Here is a 5,000-nt window from a genome sequence, read left to right as displayed (position 1 = left end):
GGTCTCCCGCAACATGACCTCCTGCAACGACGATACCGTCATCTATGAGACGCCAAGCCGACTAAGACAGCGATGGGCCCACAGTGCCCTTCTTTCGACCCCACCCCAACGCCAGCGCCTCTGCCGCACGAAGTCGTGGACCGGCAATCACTCCACCTGCACCCGTTCGTGCCCCACCCCAACCGCCCAACTCGCAACTCCAGCGGATGAACGGCGGACTTTGCTCGCACTCGCAATGTGCAATCCACCCCTATAACGTGCGTTTCATGAAGAGTTATGTCCAATATGCGACATTCCCGCTGTCCATATACATGAGCTGCGAGCTGTACCACGTACGAGCTACAGACGCGATCGCGTTGCTCGCTGTACGAATGCAGATGCTCAGCGGCAGCTAGGAGGCGCTCCATCCATGTCGGTACCGGTGAGCGTTGCACTCGCAGTCGCAAAAACGTACGGCAAGTATATTACTCGGAAGAGTCAATGACAGTCCAAGCCCCCCTGCGTGGGAAGAGTCTTCCTAGGCCATGACCCACCGGAAGGGCGCAGCGTCCCCCACCCCAGACATGTGACGTCAGACTATCGGTATTGACGACTAGACTGATTCCTTATAATCATTTGCCATACACCGGTGGAAGCTGCCGAGACGAGTAACTACATAGCGGGCTCGCCGTGTCACTAATGTACAGAGATACAATAGTTTCGACTGGAACCGGATTAAACGTATACACGGCGCTGATTAGTAATAGATAGAGCCATCAGAATACAGATAATGTATAGACCTGTCCGTATACATGCTGAAAGACTCTGCTCACAATCACACGTCAGCCAGACACTCTTATCACGCACTACTCTCTGCCTGTAACAGGCACACAGACAATATGTAAGCACCAGCATGGAACAACACCCAGTGCATCCTCTCTGCCACATTAGACAATCCACACTATCATAACCAGACCGGGAGGTCCACTCGGAAAACAGAATATCCCACCCTTCCGACAACCACCATTGCTCAGCTAAGCCACCAACACCCACACATGTCCCAGACAGGGGTGCACCCAACATCACAATACTGCCTCCTGTCACACCACACAAACAATGGCAGGAATGAAAGACACAGGTCTGCCACAAGCATGGAATCAGAGCGCCGCCTGTTATGAGCCAAAGGTGCACCCTGACGTGGCAAATCAGATGATGCCGCAGTCATTTACTTACGATAATCACAATCAACAAACCGGGCCCCCCCCCCCCCCCAAGTGCCTTAACCTAACCCGTATTGTACCTTAACCTAACCCGTATTGTACCTTAACCTAACCCGTATTGTACCTTAACCTAACCCGTATTGTACCTTAACCTAACCCGTATTGTACCTTAACCTAACCCATATTGTACCTTAACCTAACCCATATTGTACCTTAACCTAACCCATATTGTACCTTAACCTAACCCATATTGTACCTTAACCTAACCCATATTGTACCTTAACCTAACCCATATTGTACCTTAACCTAACCCATATTGTACCTTAACCTAACCCATATTGTACCTTAACCTAACCCATATTGTACCTTAACCTAACCCATATTGTACCTTAACCTAACCCATATTGTACCTTAACCTAACCCATGTTGCGCCTTAACCTAACCCATGTTGCGCCTTAACCTAACCCATGTTGCGCCTTAACCTAACCCATGTTGCGCCTTAACCTAACCCATGTTGCGCCTTAACCTAACCCATGTTGCGCCTTAACCTAACCCATGTTGCGCCTTAACCTAACCCATGTTGCGCCTTAACCTAACCCATGTTGCGCCTTAACCTAACCCATGTTGCGCCTTAACCTAACCCATGTTGCGCCTTAACCTAACCCATGTTGCGCCTTAACCTAACCTATGTTGCGCCTTAACCTAACCTATGTTGCGCCTTAACCTAACCTATGTTGCGCCTTAACCTAACCTATGTTGCGCCTTAACCTAACCTATGTTGCGCCTTAACCTAACCTATGTTGCGCCTTAACCTAACCTATGTTGCGCCTTAACCTAACCTATGTTGCGCCGTAACCTAACCTATGTTGCGCCGTAACCTAACCTATGTTGCGCCATAACCTAACCTATGTTGCGCCTTAACCTAACCTATGTTGCGCCTTAACCTAACCTATGTTGCGCCTTAACCTAACCTATGTTGCGCCGTAACCTAACCTATGTTGCGCCTTAACCTAACCTATGTTGCGCCTTAACCTAACCTATGTTGCGCCTTAACCTAACCTATGTTGCGCCTTAACCTAACCTATGTTGCGCCTTAACCTAACCTATGTTGCGCCTTAACCTAACCTATGTTGCGCCTTAACCTAACCTATGTTGCGCCTTAACCTAACCTATGTTGCGCCGTAACCTAACCTATGTTGCGCCTTAACCTAACCTATGTTGCGCCTTAACCTAACCTATGTTGCGCCGTAACCTAACCTATGTTGCGCCTTAACCTAACCTATGTTGCGCCTTAACCTAACCTATGTTGCGCCTTAACCTAACCTATGTTGCGCCTTAACCTAACCTATGTTGCGCCTTAACCTAACCTATGTTGCGCCTTAACCCAACACACGTTGGGCCTTAACCCAACACACGTTGGGCCTTAACCCAACACACGTTGGGCCTTAACCCAACACACGTTGGGCCTTAACCCAACACACGTTGGGCCTTAACCCAACACACGTTGGGCCTTAACCCAACACACGTTGGGCCTTAACCCAACACACGTTGGGCCTTAACCCAACACACGTTGGGCCTTAACCCAACACACGTTGGGCCTTAACCCAACACACGTTGGGCCTTAACCCAACACACGTTGGGCCTTAACCCAACACACGTTGGGCCTTAACCCAACACACGTTGGGCCTTAACCCAACACACGTTGGGCCTTAACCCAACACACGTTGGGCCTTAACCCAACACACGTTGGGCCTTAACCCAACACACGTTGGGCCTTAACCCAACACACGTTGGGCCTTAACCCAACACACGTTGGGCCTTAACCTGCTCTGTAATTGTCATACGACGCGTTAAATTAGTGTAGTGTTGCCTAACTGCAACCCCCGCAATATAGTTTGCTACTCGCACTGCCCGGTCCCCAGAGTATCGCTTCATGTTAAACACCTTGCAGCTATACACTGTAATGCGGATGGCGGCAGGACGTACATGCTCAATGCCCTTCGCAGTTGTTCATTGGCATTCGCATGGCGAAGCACAGCCTACGTTGTGGTACGGCTTGTGGCAACTGTCCGCTGATGTTGTACGTCCAAATCACACACTGTACCGCACATTGGTCCTCATGTACTGAATGATACATCGTGGTACATGTGTGACCGTACCACGACTGCGCCAACAACGGCGAACCATACGGTCCAAATATTGTGCACTCAGCTACGTGTCGTCTCCCTATAAGAGCTGGATTGCAGTATGGTATGCCGTGGATGGCGATCAGCATGAGCCGTCTGTTGATGTAGTGGCGCGTGTTGTCAGACGTAGTCGTCTCTTCTCACACACCGTGATAGCATGGTGCACTGCGTTCCACATCTGCGACATGCGACAGAGGCCGGTTGACAGTCGTTCGCGCAATGGACATCGCATACGTACGGGGGCCACCTTCCACGTGTTCGCGAAGCGTGCACATGTTGTTGCGTGTATGTGGGCAGACATAGTGTGTCGTGACACCTGACACAGGCATGCAACAATCGTTGAATTTGCAAATGGCGATGGACGTCTACGTTTGCTGGTGACGTTACGCAAATGAAGAACTGGTAAACCGTTGTGGTGCGGTTGTTCTCGCTAGAGGTGAATCAGTGATGGCGACGATCGGTTGAGCTACCAACCGGTTGTTTCAGCGATACCCACCATGCCCACGAACGTGAATGGCATGTGGGTGTGAAGCGATACGCGGCGGTGGCTGGGTGGGACCGTCCCCGGCCGGTGAGGGGGGGCCTTCCGGCGTGCTGGCCGCGCGGTGCGTGGGCGCACGCGCTACAGCCGGCTGGTGGGGGCGGCCAGTGGCAGGCGCGCCGGCCGACGGAGGCGGCAGGCGGCGCAGCTGCGCGCCGGCGCACCCTGCACGCGGCGCCGTGCGGCCAAAGTAGGTCCTCGCGGGCCCGGTGCGAAGCGCGGTGGACATCTGCAGTGTGCTGGTCCGATTGAGGACTGTGTGCGCTGAGGATGCGCCGCCGCCCGGCGCTCGGCGCCGCGACGCCGTCTGCTGCTCGGTCGCCTCTGCGGTTCTCGCAGGTGGATTGTATCGCAGCTGTGCGGACGTGTTGGCGCGTGCGCTGTGCTGGGAGAGTTCGCTTCGGCACCCAAGTGGGGCTTTTGTCCTTCTGTGGCGCTGGCGTTGGAGCTGCCGGCCACCGTAGGTGGCGCGTGTTGTCTCCCGCCGGCAATGCCACGACAGCACGCTCCCGGGCCTCTGTCGGCAGCGGCAAGCTCAGTTGGGAGCACGGGTGGTCGCACCTAAAGCGTCTACTCGCCAAACTCCGGGCGATTGCGCCTCTCTCGAACCCGACCAAGTACTTAGGACGGCGCTGCGCGCCGCCGGGACCTGAGAGGGTTTCGAGGTGTATTGTGCAGGGGAGCTCAGCCTCCTCCTGTTTGCAGAATAATTGAGCGGACGCTTGCGTGTTCGCGCGGGCCCCCGGGACACACTCCCGGGCGGCCGGCTGCTCAGCTCTAGTTGACGCAGCTCCCTGGTTGATCCTGCCAGTAGTCATATGCTTGTCTCAAAGATTAAGCCATGCATGTCTCAGTACAAGCCGCATTAAGGTGAAACCGCGAATGGCTCATTAAATCAGTTATGGTTCCTTAGATCGTACCCACGTTACTTGGATAACTGTGGTAATTCTAGAGCTAATACATGCAAACAGAGTCCCGACCAGAGATGGAAGGGACGCTTTTATTAGATCAAAACCAATCGGTCGGCTCGTCCGGTCCGTTTGCCTTGGTGACTCTGAATAACTTTGGGCTGAT

At 53.3% G+C, this 5,000-nt stretch overlaps 1 non-coding gene across 1 annotated transcript in view; it reads left to right on the top strand.

Moving 5' to 3' along the window:
- The first annotated feature begins 4,717 nt into the window (after positions 1-4,717).
- LOC124591331 overlaps positions 4,718-5,000 on the top strand; it is a 1,910-nt gene continuing 1,627 nt past the window's right edge. The window contains exon 1 of the ribosomal RNA XR_006977143.1: positions 4,718-5,000. This exon is cut by the window's right edge and continues 1,627 nt beyond it. This is a non-coding gene — a ribosomal RNA (small subunit ribosomal RNA).

The sequence above is a fragment of the Schistocerca americana genome, unplaced genomic scaffold (assembly GCF_021461395.2).
Source record: "Schistocerca americana isolate TAMUIC-IGC-003095 unplaced genomic scaffold, iqSchAmer2.1 HiC_scaffold_828, whole genome shotgun sequence".
Classification (NCBI taxonomy): domain Eukaryota; kingdom Metazoa; phylum Arthropoda; class Insecta; order Orthoptera; family Acrididae; genus Schistocerca; species Schistocerca americana.
The sequence above is the reverse complement of the archived record's forward strand: the minus strand, read 5'-3'. Positions and strand labels throughout refer to the sequence as shown.